This window comes from Ictidomys tridecemlineatus, chromosome 3 (assembly GCF_052094955.1).
Source record: "Ictidomys tridecemlineatus isolate mIctTri1 chromosome 3, mIctTri1.hap1, whole genome shotgun sequence".
In the NCBI taxonomy this organism is placed as follows: Eukaryota; Metazoa; Chordata; class Mammalia; order Rodentia; family Sciuridae; genus Ictidomys; species Ictidomys tridecemlineatus.
Genome location: NC_135479.1, coordinates 51,485,123 through 51,500,618, shown reverse-complemented (window position 1 = coordinate 51,500,618; position 15,496 = coordinate 51,485,123). Strand labels below are relative to the sequence as shown.

General features: G+C 42.2%; 1 protein-coding gene and 1 pseudogene across 5 annotated transcripts in view; both read left to right on the top strand.

Moving 5' to 3' along the window:
* The first annotated feature begins 5,615 nt into the window (after nucleotides 1-5,615).
* The window catches only part of LOC101966248 (asialoglycoprotein receptor 2), a 31,695-nt gene continuing 21,814 nt past the window's right edge, over nucleotides 5,616-15,496 (top strand). Inside the window, exons 1-3 of one of the 5 annotated variants that reach the window (XM_078042774.1) lie at nucleotides 5,616-5,767; nucleotides 6,328-6,408; nucleotides 14,993-15,099. The gene's annotated coding sequence lies outside the window, so the exon portion shown is untranslated. The remainder of the gene's footprint in view (nucleotides 5,768-6,327; nucleotides 6,409-14,992; nucleotides 15,100-15,496) is intronic. The other 4 variants (XM_078042775.1, XM_078042778.1, XM_078042776.1 and 1 more) reach the window with 4 other exon arrangements.
* Nucleotides 12,172-13,760, top strand: LOC101966543 (protein farnesyltransferase/geranylgeranyltransferase type-1 subunit alpha pseudogene; annotated as a pseudogene).

Genomic DNA, 15,496 nt, shown 5'->3' with positions numbered 1-15,496 from the left:
GTTTTCTTGGTAAAGACTTATAAGACCCCTTGTTTGGCCTCAAAAAGCATTTTCTTAGAACTCAAAGAAAGGAAAAGAAAATATTTTTATGTATGCCTCCAAATCCCTCCTCCTGCTTTGTATAAAGTTCAAAGAATTTCCAAAATTTTTGTTCAGAGGAAGAATTCTTAGGGCAGAGCCAACTGTGAACCCTGCAGTCAATGAATCTGCTTCCTGAAAATTCCCTGGGTGTCCAGCCCTCTTCTCTTCTACTTTACTCCCTTTCTGACTTCTAACAGCACAGATCAGTTGTGCCTGTTTTCGTTCATAAGTAAATGCAGCTGTGTCATGTGTACTGCTGAGTCGAGTTTCTCTTGTTCATTACTATTTGTGAGACTCACCTGTATTGTTGCCTATGGTTGTAGATGGTTCACTGTCATTGCTGGGCAGAATCTCAATTGTGTGACTTTACCCCAAAAGGATAAACTAATTCTATCTGTTCTGCTGCTGATGGGCATTTGGATAGTGACTCACCTATTCTGTGCTATTTTGAAAACATTTTTGTACATGGTTTTTGATGAAGATATGGATGCATTTCTGTTGGGTAAACCCCTAAGACTGGAATCTGGAAGTCTAGATTTAGTAGATACTGCTAAAAAGGTGTCCAAAGAGATCATTTTATATCAGAAATGGAAGTTCTGGTTCCTTTATATCTTTGCCCATATCTTTCCTACCATAATAATTTTACGGTATTGTTTCTTCAAACGAAAGTCGTTAAATCAACGAACGTTTCTTGAGAGCCTAGGTGCTGTTCTAAATCGTGTGTTCTAAATGTGCTAGGTGCTCTTCTAAATCATGAGACATGGCACTGAGTAAGGCTGTCTGGAATCCCACTTCTCAGTGGCCTGTGATCTCCAGGATACAATAAACAGAATGTATTTGTCAGGTGCCGATGGGAAGGGAGGAGCAACAGAGATTAGGCTCAGGAGAGCTCTTGGGGACCCCTGGTTGAGGTTTCACCTCCCTTTCTTCACCAGTGACTTGTACTTAGTTCTAGCAGGATGAATAGTTACAAAATGCAAAAGATTGTAAAGCTGGTGGCAGAATCGCCTTGTTCCATGCTTTTTGATGAGTTGTTTCCTGAGATTTTCCCAATGTTTGTGTTCAAACACCAGCCTTCATTTATCTTGACTTTAAAAGCCAAGGAGGAAGGGAATCTGGGTGAGTCATGTGCTGGGTCCCATGCAGGGTATTAGAGATGAAAAATCCATGACTCGGGCTTGGAGGATGTCCCTGTGCACAATCTAAGAAGGAAGACAGTGCCTCAAACCAATGGTAACAGACCAGCATGGAGGTGGTGCTGAGGATGGCCTAGAGATCTCTGCTTTTCGAGTCAGGGAAGGTTTTTGAAAGAGAGTGATTCAAATGAGTTTTCTGGAAAATGAACTGGAGGTCACCAGATGGATGACTGGACTGAGATTCCAGGAAGGGAGAAACTTGTTCTAAAGAATGAAGAAGTAACCCAACCCATGCGTGATGGTGCATGCCAGTAATCCCAGCTACTTGGAAGTCTAAGGCAGCTACTTGGGAATCTGAGCCAGACTTTATGACATTTTAAATTCATGCCTGTCCCTACCTGGGAATGAAATCAACTAAATTATAATGTTATATTGTGTGCATGAATGAATATATAAGAATTACATATTCATGAATATGAATCCCACTATTATGTAAAATTATAATGCACCAAGAAAAAAATAAAATAAATACATTTAAAAAAGGATACATATTCCTTCAACACAGAGTATCCATACCACAGAAAAGCCCCCGGTTACATGGATTTCATAAACTAGTCAGGGAGAACTAGGCCTCAATGAACAAGGTCATAAACACCGAAGATATAGGAAAATGCAGAACTTATTAGATGAAGATAGGCATGGGATAAGGTTTGTTCAACATATGAAGATCAATAAATGTAATTCATCACATCAATAGTCTTAAAGATCAGAATCACATGATCATCTCAATAGATGCAGAAAAAGTGTTTGACAAAATTCAACACTCCTTCATGTTCAAAAACACTTGAAAAACTAGGAATAATAGGAATATACCTCAATATTTTGTAACAGCCATCTATGTTAAGCCCAACGCCAACATCATTTTAAGTAGAGAAAAATTGAAAGGCTTCCCCTTAAAAACTGGAACAAGTCAGGGATGCCCTCTTTCACCACTTCTATTCAACATAGTTCTGAAAATTCTAGCCAGAGCAATTAGACAAATGAAAGAAATTAAAGGGCTACGAATAGGAAAAGAAGAACTCAAACTATCATTATTTGCTGACAACATGATTCTATATCTAGAGGATCCAAAAATTCCACCAGAAAACTTCTGGAATTAATAAATGAATTCAGCAAAGTAGCAGGATGTAAAATTAACACCCCCAAAATCAAAAGCATTTCTGTTCATCAGTGACAAATCTTCTGAAAGAGAAATAGAAAATCTACCATTTATAATAGCCAAAAAACAAAACAAAACAAAAACAAAAACTAGTGAATCAACCTAATAAAAGAAGTGAAAAACCTCTACAATGAAAACTACAGAACACTAAAGAAATAAATTGAAGAGGACCTTAGAAGATGGAAAGATCTCCCTTGTTCTTGGATAGGCAGAATTCATATTGTCAAAATGATCACACTACCAAAACCATTATATAGATTTAATGCAATTCCAATCAAAATCCCAATGGCATTCCTCACAGAAATAGAAAAAGCAATCATGAAATTCATTTGGAAAAATAAGAGACCCAGAACAGTCAAAGCAATTCTGAGCAAGAAGAGTAAATCAGGAGGCATCACAATATCAGACCTTAAACTATACTACAGAGCTATAGTAATAAAAATGGCATGGTATTGGCATCAAAACAAACATGTAGACCCATGGTACAGAACAGAGAACCCAGAGGCAAACCCAAATAAATACAATTATCTCATATTAGACAAAGGCACCAAAAACATACATTGGAGAAAAGATAGCCTCTTCAACATTAGTTCTATAAAAACTGGAAATCCATATGCAGCAAAATGGAATTAAACCTCTGTCTTTCAGCCCACAAAACTCAACTCAAAGTGATTGAGAACCTAGGAATTAGGCCAGAGACTCTGTACCTAATAGGAAAAAAAATAAAGACCCAAATCTACATCATGTCAACTTAGGACCTGACTTCCTTAACAAGAATCCTAAAGGACAAGAAGTAGAATCATGAATCAATAAATGGGATGGATTCAAACTAAAAATCTTCTCTTAGCAAAAAACAAACAATTAATGAAGTGAAGAGATAGCCTATAAAACGGGAGCAAATTTTTACCACACGCACATCAGATAGAGCACTGATCTCCAGGATATAAAAAGAACTCAAAAAACTTAACACCAACCCCCCGCCCTACACAACCCAATCAATACATGGGCTAAGGAAATGAGCAAATACTTTACAGAAGAAGATGTACAATCGACCAACAAATATATAAAAAAAGTTCAAGAGAAATGCAAATCAAAACTACTCTTTAAGATTTCATCTCACTCGAGTCAGAATGGCAATTATTAAAAAAAATCAAGCAACAATAAGTGCTGGTGAGGATGTTGGGAAAAAGGTACACTGATTCATTGCTGGTGAGATTGCAAAATGGCACAACCACTTTGGAAAGCACTATAGAGATACCTTAGAAAACTTGGAATGGAACCACTATTTGACCCAGCAATCCCACTCCTCTGTCTATACTCAAAGGACTTAAAGTCAGCAGGCTACAGAGATGCAGCCACCTCAATGTTTATAGCAGTTCAATAGCTAAACTGTGGAAACAGCCTAGATGTCCCTCAATAGATGAATGGATAAAGAAACTAAAGAAACTGTGATATATATATATATATATATATATATATATATATATATATATGCAATGGAATACCACTCAGCCTTAAAGAAAAATGAAATTATGGCATTTATGGGTAAACGGACAGAATTAGAGAATATCATGCTCAGCCTCCTGAGTAGCTGGGATTACAGGTGTGTGCCACCTCACCCTGCCTATATACTTTAAATCATCTCTAGATTACTTATGATATCTAATATAGCTATGTAAATCGCTGTAACACTGTATTATTCAGAGGATAATGACAACGTAAAAACTTTGTATCTGTTTACCATAGACACAATTCCCTCTCCTCTCTTTTTTTATGGTGCTTGTGTTACAGTGGCCACTCCTTTGCAAGTCCTCCTTTGTAAGATTATATCTCCTCCCTTTTCCTTTCTGCAAGATTATTTCCTCTTCTTGCCTTTTGCAAGGTTAAGTCTTTCACTTATGTCTGGCATTGTAAATCCTAAAGAAAAGCCACACCTAAATGATAAAAATGTTAACTGCTAAATAATCTTTCTTAGATTTACACAGAATATCTGGTGAGCTTTAGATAACATCAGAATATGTAACAATTTTCTTTTCTTTAGTTCTATTCTTCAACTAACACTAAGTACATAAATTGTCAGGAGCTTTAATGTACAGAAAAGTAATATGTCAACATGTCAAGTCAATCTGTCTAAGAACTACAGGTGTCATAAGGATTTAGAGTCTTTACTTGGGCCTGCAAATGCTCAATGAGCCACTAACAGCAGAATTTAAAAAAGCTTAGCACCTCCATCTCCATTCTGCATCTAATTCCTTTGCTCTGAGTTGACTTGGATCTAGGAACAACAGGTCTGGTCAATAAAGCATCTTGTAATGAGCCGAAACCACTTGCTAGGCAATAGGAACTTTCTTACAGCAGGGTTAAACATTAATCAGGGCATAGGAAAACTAGCAGTGAGAGAAGGTCTCTAAAGAATGCAATAAGGAAGGAAATGGAGACGGGGAGCTGGCCACTCCCCGTACCTTCAATCTTCAGGTGAGAATCTAAACAGAGTGACCCTGGTTATAAATTAAAGGAATATATTCATAAAACATCTGAGGAAATCCACCTGTGCAGTGGGCAGGCAACCTATCCTGTATATTCACCCTGCTTTGTTTCCTGGCCTGCCACTGCTAAGGAGTAAGTAATAAAATGTCTAAAAACCTCTCCATTGAGTCCTCCAACTTCATTTTTTGGGATTGGTCAACCATATGCTCCAGGTGCTTATAGCCGTGGGGTTGAACAATTGCAAAAGTCAGCAGGATCCCAAATGACATGGGAGAAGAGATGTCTCTGGAGAAGGGTCCAAGGAATTCTCTCAGGACCAGCGAAGTTCTTGACATATGTGAAGGAAAAGAATTTCAGCATCAGCCAGACAAAGGCAAAGGCATAGACAGAAGTTTATTTAGGAAGGTAGATTCGCATTCAAGGAAGATTTTGGGCTGTCTCAAGAGTAAAAAGTAGCCCTGCCTTGGGCTGGGGGTCCAATGTTTATAGAAGGGCAACAGTAGGTGCTGGGCTGCATGTGGGTCCAGAGTGGGGTTGCACAATTTTGCACCAGTTTCCCTGTGCTTGAGTATTTCCCTCATTTTACAAGGGCATGGGCCAAGGGTGAGTTGCTCAAGATTTACAGCAATGCTTTCTACGTCTCAGTGGCTTGTGGGTGTTTCCTTTAAAAATTAACTATGTCTCTTTTTATCCTAAGTTCCTATCTCACACACACACACAAAATGTGTTGAGTTGACTCTTGAGTCAGGAGAGGGCATGAAGTCTGCAGGGGAAATCCCAGGCTGGCCCCAATCCCTGATGTGATCGGAGGTGGTTTCCCTATTGGAGGGGTGAGGACCATGATGTGAGTGTGGAGATACCCTGAAAATGTAAAGAAGGGTGCGTCAAGTGTTGGGAGAGCATCAGAAGTGGTCTCAGTAAAGTGAAAGGAATCCAGGTAGCGAAGGTGCTCTATCAGCAGTGGCCTGGCTCCTGTTGCATTAAAGTTAGTCACAGGGGACACAATGGTGCATGCCTGTAATCTTAGTGGCTCAGCAGGCTGAGGCAGGAGGATTGCAAGATCAAAGCCAGCCTCAGCAACTTAGCAAGGCCCCAAGCAACTTAGCGATAACCTGTCTTGTGGGAGGTGGTCTCGCTGAACGACTGGCATTCTCCTTCCTGTGATCAGAACAGGCTCTGTGGGTCACGTTCGTAGTGACCTCGATATTGCTGCAATCCTCGAATTAGCAAAATGTGTCTTCAGTCATAGGCATGGCTTCCTGCAGCCCCAGGGGTCAATCGAATTACTCTCACCTGTCCTTGTAACCCTGCCCCTCTGGACTTTTTTTTGGATGGAACATTCTTAAGAATGAGGGTCCTCCCAATAAAATTTCACTTCTGAACATGCTGTCTCTCTCTTGCCAGCCTCTGGTGATTTTTCTCATTCTCCCATTTGGGGAGCTTGAGGCCGAGAATGGAGGAGCCATCCTGAAGCTTGATTTAAAGGTAAAGTGTGTGTCTGCGTTTTATTTGGCGTCCCAGGAAATTCACACGAGTCACCTTAAGTTCAGCTGCCCGTGCTGGTTGGGGGTGGCACTATCTCAAAATAAAAAGTGAAAAAAAAAGGGCTGAGGTTGTGTCTCAGTAGTTAAGCTTCCCTGGGTTCCAGGGCCAACTGGGAATTAAACACTTAGGATCAGTTCTGTAGAGCACAGGAAGAGTTAGAGTTAAAACAGGAGAGAGAGAGAGAGGCTTGTTTAGCACAGGCTGAGAGTATGGATGTGCTTTTACAGCATTTAGAACTTACAGATGATGGCCTATAAGTCAGGTTACGCCATAGGCAGTACTGAGGGGACCTTGTGGGCCTAGAACCCATATTAGGGCATTGGCGATTAGTGGAAACAGGGATCATCAGGCGTGGGATCCACTCAGAGAGTCCACCAGTTCCAGTGACTCAGAATCTGATGTGGAGGACGAAGATATAATAGAAGCTAGACTGGTAATGGTCCAAAAATTAAAGACCCAGCAGGAGCCAGCCTGAGGAGGTGGATCCAGATCTGCTGCTGCTCCAGAGAGATATTTACATACCACCATGAGTCTGTATACCCCCCATGGAGCTGGTGGGACTGAGGTCCAAATTCAGACAGAAAATAAAAGAAAGTATACTGGCATGGCTACTCCAGTTGTGGGACACTGGAGCAGATGGGATAATGTCGAATGATATAGAATTGTCCAAAGAGCCAACACTTTTATGCCACTGCTGCTGCTGAAAGTGTGGGGTCATTAACTAACTTGACTGCTTCTTGCCACTGGCAATATGTGGCCAAATTCTGGAGATATTGTCATGCCCAGAGGTACCTGGCTCTATGGAAAAACTACAGAGCTGTTTGCAAGGACTGGGAATGAAACATGCTATACAGGTGCTGCCTTTCCCAGGACTGACAGCATGACTTTACTCCCGGGGATGAGGGATGCAGGGTTTTGCACATCCCCTCCATCCATTTATGGTGCCCCGCTATCAATATTATTCCCATTGGTAGGGCAGCCTCTCTAGCAAGCAATCTGATTGACAGCAGACCTACGAGAGACAGGCAAACTGAGGCAGAAAACAGGAGTCCAAAACTAGAAGGACCAGCCCAAACTAGAAGGACCTCTCCGAGTCTCCTGTAGATGGATGTGAGTAGATTTAATAGAGGAGGGAACAGACAGTTTTAGTTTCTTGTTCTCTGAGACTAAAACACTCAAGGTCACTCCAGGGGAACTGGGCTGCACAAAATAACCACACAAGAGTCAGAGATACCTTTTTCTTTGGGGTTCTGTGACGGCTCCTCTGACCTTAAGGCTTGGGGGGGTGGGGAGAGAGAGAGAGACAGAGAGAGAGAGAGAGAGAGAGAGAGAGAGAGAGAGAGAGAGAGAGTGAGTGCCCGCGAGCGCAAGCGCACATATGTGTGCTGAACACTTTTATTGAGGAGAAGCCATTCAAATGAGGCAAGGGGTCAGGCTTCAGGGGGATGAGTCTAGCTTCCTGATGTCTGCTGTCAGCAGGTTGACTGACATCTAGGAAGGTCACATCCAAAAGCAGAGCAAGAGAAAGGGACACACAAAGTGTTTCCAAGGAATATTCTATCCCAAAGGGGAAATATCACAAAGGAACAGGTGAGTGCAGCTCAATCCATGGGGCGACATGCCTACATCCGAAGATGCATCCTCAAACTTCCAGGACCAGGGCAATGTCCAGGTCAGTACGAGATGTAGTGACGGTCAAAGCCTCTCTGACTCAGGGAAGGAGAATGCAAATCATTCAGACTGTCTGTCCCCCAAACAGATAAACAACCTAAGTCCACTCTGGTACAGTTATGAAAGCAGTTGCCGGAGGACAAAGGTTTCAGCCATTACCTCTCATTAAGAAAATAAAAAGATAATCAGAAAGGCAGAATAGACTCCTACTCCAAAAAGAGACTGAGACAAGCCGCTCCTGTAAGGAGATGTAATGAAATCCGAGTCCACAGCTGCCCTTGAGGAATCTTTGAACCTTTAGGTATGGGACAACTAGGGAAAAGGTCAAGGTTTAGGAGTCTAAGCCCTGTCTCTGGACGGGAGACCATATATAGCACTGGCAGTACATTGGTCTTCAAAAAATGCTCAGAGAGTAGCAGCCTTGGTGGACACGGAAGCTGAGTGTACATTGATATACGGTCATCCTGACAAATTCTCAGACAGGTTAACTGCTATAAATACATATGGGAGGAAAACAGTAAAAGTCTGAGCAGTATCGTTGACTCTGAAGCTTAGACACCTGCTACCCACCCCTACCTGATGTTCATAACTCTCATTCCTAAATATATAATAAGTGTTGATATCTTGTGGGTAAGGCATTTATCCCACAAGATATCAACACGTATTATATATAACAAGGGAGTTTTCTTTGTGTTTCTGGGAGATTAATCATGTGTCAACTGTAAAGCAATATTAAGAGGGCATGCTAAACACTCCCCCACCTGCTTAAATTATTGTCACCAAACAGTATCAGCTCCCTGGTGGCCATTAAGCAACAGAGACCTGGGGCTGGGGTTGTGGCTCAGTGGTAGAGCTCTTGCCTTGCATGTGTGAGCCACTAGTTTGGGGATCCTCAGCAATACATAAAAAAATAAATAAGTAAAAAATGAAGGTATTGTGCCATCTACAACTAAAAAAGAAAGAAAGAAAGAAAGAAAGAGAGACCTTGCATGAATTGTCTAAAGTAAACCTAATTCACCCAACACACAGTCCTTTTAACTCCCCTGTGTGGCAGGTAAGAAAGCAGGATGGAACTTGGTGCAAGATAATGGATTATAGAAAATTAAATAAAATAAACTGATCTTTTTACTTTGTGCAACCATTCCTGACATAGCCACTATTCTAGAAGGGCTAACTAGGAACATCTCACTGTGTGCTGGACCTTGCTAATGCCTTCTTCATATAGATAAGTCCTAGAGAGTCAAGACCCATTTGCCTTCAGGTAGGAAGGCTGATGGTAGACATTTACAGTGTTACTTCAAAGATATATCCATTGCCCCACCTTGTGTCATGGCATGGTAACAACCCTGCTGACCTCCACTAATAAAAAAGTGTTTACACAAAGATCACATCAGATTCGCTTTCAGTGCTCAATAAAGCTACCCCCGTACTTTGACTCATTTGCAAGGGAGAGGATGGACCATAAACCTGACAAAGTACAGAGCCCTGGTTTATTGGTTAAATTTTTGGGTACTGTTTGGTCAGGAAAGACAAAGGTTATATTTTAGGGCTGTAATAGATAAAGTCCAGGCATTTCAACTTCCCAACACAGTAAAACAAATATAAGAACTTGTGGGGCTACTGGGTCATTGGAGGACTCTCATTCCTCATCTGGCTCAGTTATTATGACCCCTATATAATTTGTGTAGGAGGAGTACAGTAAGGGACTGGATGACAGACTGAGACATTTAATCAGGCCAAACAGACACTAAAATAGGCACAGGACCTTGGGACACATCAAGACCTGCTGAGCTTGCAGTCCATGCCACTCTGGACTTCTGTGGATGGAGCTTATGGCACTGAATTAAAGGATATAAGACCCCTATTGGATTTTGGTCACAGTTATGGAAGTGGGTGGAGGAACATTATAGCTTGTAGGCAAAACAATTGTGTGCTACTTCTGCTGCCCTTCCTGCCCCAGAGTCCATCACCACAGAAACCAGTCAAGGTTGTACAACTGGTAAAGCTAAGGTGGCTGGAGGAAGCCCCAGCAGAAGAAATGGTCACTTGGCTACAACATGGATATTGCATGTAGGTCAAAAGATGACAGCTGATACACGCTGGGGGTGTTATGCCAGATTTGTGGGACCCCAATAGACCTCCAGGAGCCGAATCCGATGCAATCACACTAGAGTCTTTATTGCAAGATCGAGCCTGGACTCACAACCATTCCCGAGGCAGTGGTCTCAGGGAGTGAGTCCCGGTCCTTTGTTCAGTGAGATTTTATAGGTTTTGGGGGGATACTCTGTGCGTCACAACATCACACAGCAAATCATTCCATACCGCGGGAAAGTCAAACAACAACTCTTAACGTTGATTAGCACATTCAGTGGCGGAACAAGTTGGGTAGGGGTGATTGGTTAATACAAGAGGGGGATTCGTTTGAACTGATTGGTTTAGGCCATGAGGGGGGTACGTGCTAAACTACATGGTTTCCCAACATGTTATCAACCACCATAAACTACTGGGGGGGTCATCTGGCATCCCAGGTATTTTCCCTGTCTCATACTGCTTGGAGGTTGCTAGGGGGGTTGCTATGGGTCCTTACCTAGCCTGAGTCAGGGACATCTGGCGCCTAAGACCTCTCCTGTTATTTACAGACAAACAACTCAGCAGGGTAAGTATGTGCTTAGGAGTGCTCTGTGGGTTTTTCCAAGGACAAGGGTTACGCCCCCTTCCTTAGGACAAGCTTTGCTCTGAGGTAGAGGCTGGTTTCTCAAAAATGGAGTCACATTAGTTTTTCAGAGGTTGCTTATAAAGATATCTGGTGTTGCTGAATGCCAGGACTGACTTGCCTGCTCTCAGCACTACCCAAGATGACTGGATGCCCCAAAGAGCATATCAAATGAGATGATGTCCCTCTTCATCGATGGCAGATAGACTACATTGGCCCTCTCCCATTATCAGAAGGGGCTGAATATGCACTGACTTGTGTGGACACAGTTATAGACGTGATGCAAGCCTGTCCCAATCAGAAGGCAACTAACGGAGAGTGACCAACGAACTCGCTTCATACAACAGTGGGCTCAAAACTAGGGCATATTTCAGATTTTCCACTTGCCATACAATCCAACAGGAGTTGGATTAATTGAGAGAATGAATGGCCTGTTGAAACAAGCCTGAAGGACTGACAGTACCTCCATGCTGATTATCTGCCTGAGGCACTAAGAACACTACACGAGAAACCCAGACCTCAGTGGCCTGCAGCCATTTCTATGTTCTCTTGACCATGGCCAGCAGCATTAAGGTTACAGATACAGAGCACTTCCACTAGACATTTTCTTAAATCAGTGTGGGGCATGAATAACAACTTACTGTTGCCAGCTTCTTGAGACATCATACCAGAGACGAGGAGCATTTGTTGGCTATGGACTGTACAAGTGAGCCCCCAGTGGTTTGCTTGAATATCTAAATTTACATATAAAGCCTGCTACATTGGAAACCTGGGGCTCATAAGTACAGGTGGTGTTACCCTCGGGTGTCATCACACGAGGTACACTTTGTATCCGTTTAAGATAAGTTATATACTAAAGAGTTGTCTTGTTCTTTTTATACTCCTGAAGTACAGATAGACTGGTGTGGTGTTCAGGTAAGCCTACTGAGCAGGCTACTTTAATAACACAAGATCATCCAGTAGCCTGTACACTGTCTCATAGAATTGATATGCCATTATTATTATTTTTTAAATATTTATTTTTTAGTTGTAGGTGGATATAATATCTTTATTTCATGTTTATGTGGTGCTGAGGACTGAACCCAGTGCCTCACATGTGCTAGGCGAGCATTCTACCACTGAGCCACAATGCCAGCCCCCTGATATGTGATTATTGGTATCTATTAAACATTTGTCATGTTCACCAGAGGTTAACAACGAGTAACCTGTTCCTGGATTGGGCAACGGAAATTGTACATCTCGCCAGCCAGACTGACTGCATAATTCTGCTCAGAACTCCCTGTGACTGCAGCACAAGAACTTCCCTGGGTAGGCCACAAATGAGATGGAATGTAGCTGGATAGAACAGAACTGGACTAGGACATTTCTCTCAGGCTTGAACTCAAGTGCCTAAACCAATTAATGCTACCTTAATTACCTTAATATGCTTTCTAAAAAGTTCCTGCTCTTTGTACTTTGTTGTAAGATATGGATGCAGGGTGCTTGCAGAAGATGTGGGGTGGTGTGAGAATAGGAGGGACAAGAAGGAGTTTCTGAGGCACTGAAGGGGTAGCGTGTTGGGTTAGACACTAATTGGTGCCTAGGAAGGCTTGCAGCGAGATAAGAAGAACTCTTAAAAAATGTGGTAGGGGCGGGGGTCTCTGCCACCACCTCTGCAGCGCAGCAGCTGCTGAGGGGGTCCGAGAGACTACACAGGGTGGTGAGCCTGGTCAGCTGGAGCAGTCCTCCGCCCTAGCCGCACCCACCGCCACCCCAGCAGCAGCAGCCGCAGTGCAGCAGGAAGAAGGGATGGCAGCTGAGGCCCGAAGAGCAGTGATGTCCCCTATGGACGAAGGGTTTCTGAGCCTGGACTCGCCCACCTATGTCCTGTACAGGGACAGAGCAGAATGGGCTGATATAGATCCAGTACCACAGAATGATGGTCCAAATCCAGAAGTCCAGATCATCTATAGTGAAAAATTTAGAGATGTTTATGATTATTTCTTAGCTGTTCTACAGGGTGATGAAAGAAGTGAACGAGCTTTTAAGCTTACCTGGGATGCTATTGAGTTAAATGTTGCCAATTATGCAGTGTGGCATTTTCAGAGAGTTCTCTTAAAGTCACTTCAAAAGGATCTACATGAGGAAATGAACTACATCATTGCAATATTTGAGGAACAGCCCTCAAACCATCAAGTTTGGCACCATAGGCGAGTATTAGTAGAATGGCTAAAAGATCCATCTCAGGAACTTGAATTTATTGCTGATATTCTTAACCAGGATGCAAAGAATTACCATGCCTGGCAGCATCCACGATGGGTCATTCAGGAATTTAAACGTTGGGATAATGAGCTGCAGTATGTAGACCAACTTCTAAAAGAGGATGTGAGAAATAACTCTGTCTGGAACCAAAGATACTTTGTCATTTCTAAAACCACTGGCTACATTGGTCGTGGTGTATTGGAAAGAGAAGTCCAATACACTCTGGAAATGATCAAACTTGTACCACATAATGAAAGGGCATGGAACTATTTGAAAGGGATTTTGCAGGATTGTGGTCTTTCCAAATATCCTAACTTGTTAAATCAATTACTTGATTTACAACCAAGTCACAGTTTCCCCTACCTAATTGCCTTTCTTGTGGATATCTATGAAGATATGCTAGAAAACCAATGTGACAACAAAGAGGCCATTCTTAATAAAGCATTAGAGTTATGTGAAATCCTAGCTAAAGAAAAAGGACACTATAAGAAAGGAATATATGGGGCTGGGGATGTGGCTGAAGCGGTAGCCCACTTGCCTGGCATGCGCGTGGCCCTGGGTTTGATCCTCAGCACCACATAAAAATAAAGATATTGTGTCCACCAAAAACTAAAAAAATAAATATTAAAAAATTCTCTCTCTCTCTCTCTCTCTCTCTCTCTCTCTTAAAAAAAGAGAAAGAATATTGGAGATATATTGGAATATCCCTTCAAAGCAAACACAGCAGAGAAAGTGACCTCCCAACAAACGTACAGCAATAACACCATCCAGAAGAACTTGATGGAATGCTTTTATTTTTTTAAGGGATTCTAATGAGGACTTTAAAACTAGAGCGATCATTCCCTTCCCTGTGGACTAAATATGCATTGCACAGGTATTGCTTTTTAACAAGAACTAAATGTGATGTTCTTTGGGTACTGCTGCTATTCAGATTAGTTCTAAGAAATTTGATTCTTTTTAAAGTAAAGTAATTGGAGGGGAGGGGGAAGAAAAAAAAAGTCCTATAAAGGAACTACTACTTTTGTAGTCTTACCAACATTTACTCTAATCCCTTAGTATCAACTCTTCCCTAAAGGATTTGTATCAGTAATGACTACAGATAACTTGTATGTAATGGATTTGAGGTAACTTAAATTTTGGTTCAGTAAGCAGGGGAGTACAGCTGTTACATTAGAGCTGCTATGCTACACTCACCGTATCTTGCTTTCACGGTAACCAACTAATGCCAAAAGAATGGTTTTATAATAAAATTACAGATGTATTTAAAAACAAAACAAAACAAAAACAAAAACAGTGTGGTAAGGGAAAGATATGGAGTTGGGGAGCTGGTCACTCTCCGTATCTCCAGTCTTTAGGAGAAGATCTGAACAGAGTGATCCTGGTTGTAAAGGAATGCACTCATAAAACAGCTGAGGAAATCCACCAGGGCAGTGGGCATGAAACCTATCCTACATATTCCCCCTGCTTGTAGGTGTAGTGTGGCCCTCCACTGTATCTTGGCTACGCTACCAAGGAGTAAGTAATAAAATGTCTAGAGTCTTTCCCTTGAGTTCTCCAGGTTCTTACTTTGGGATTGGTAAACAGTATGCTCAGGGTACTTGCAGCCCTGGAGTTTATTTATTTTGAGACAGAGTCTTGCTAAGTTACCCAGGCTGGTTTTGAACTCGTGTTCCTCCTCAGCCTCAGCCTCCTGGGTTGCTGGGATTACAGGTGTGTGTGATCATGCTGGCTAAGCAACATATTTGAATAAAGTAATTGCCATGAATGAAAGAACAAGTCCAGCCCCCTCTTCCTGGGCCTGGGGCTGGGGAAGAGCTGGATTTGGGGAGAGTAACTCTCCTCTGACTCCTCCTTCCCCAACGCATGACTCGTTCTCTCTTTCTCTCTCTCTGATAATAGTAATCTGGGTGTTACACTGCAACTGGCTTGGAAGGCTGAGGCAGGAGGCAGGAAGATTACAAGTTGAAAGTCAGCCTCAGCAACTTGGCAAGGTCCTGAGCAACTTGGTAAGATCCTGACTCAAAATAAAAAATAGAAAGAGCTGGTGATGTGGCTCAGTGGTTAAGTGCCCGAGGTCAACCCCCAGTACCAAAAAATAGAGTTGTATGTTCCAACTATTATGGGTTGAATTATGTCTTCCACAAATTCATAGGATGAAGTCCTGATCCCCAGTCTTTCAGTATGTAACTGTATTTGGAGATGGTCCTTAAAGAGGCAATCAAGGTTAAATGAGGTCACTGGAGTAGGCCTAATGCAATATGGCTGGTATCCTCAGGAGATTACTACACAGATATGCAGAGGAAAGACCTTGTGAGGGCATAGCAAGATGGCGGCCAACTATAAGCCAAGGACAAAGGCCATAGAAGAAACTAAGACTGCCCAGATCTTGATCTCAAACTTCCA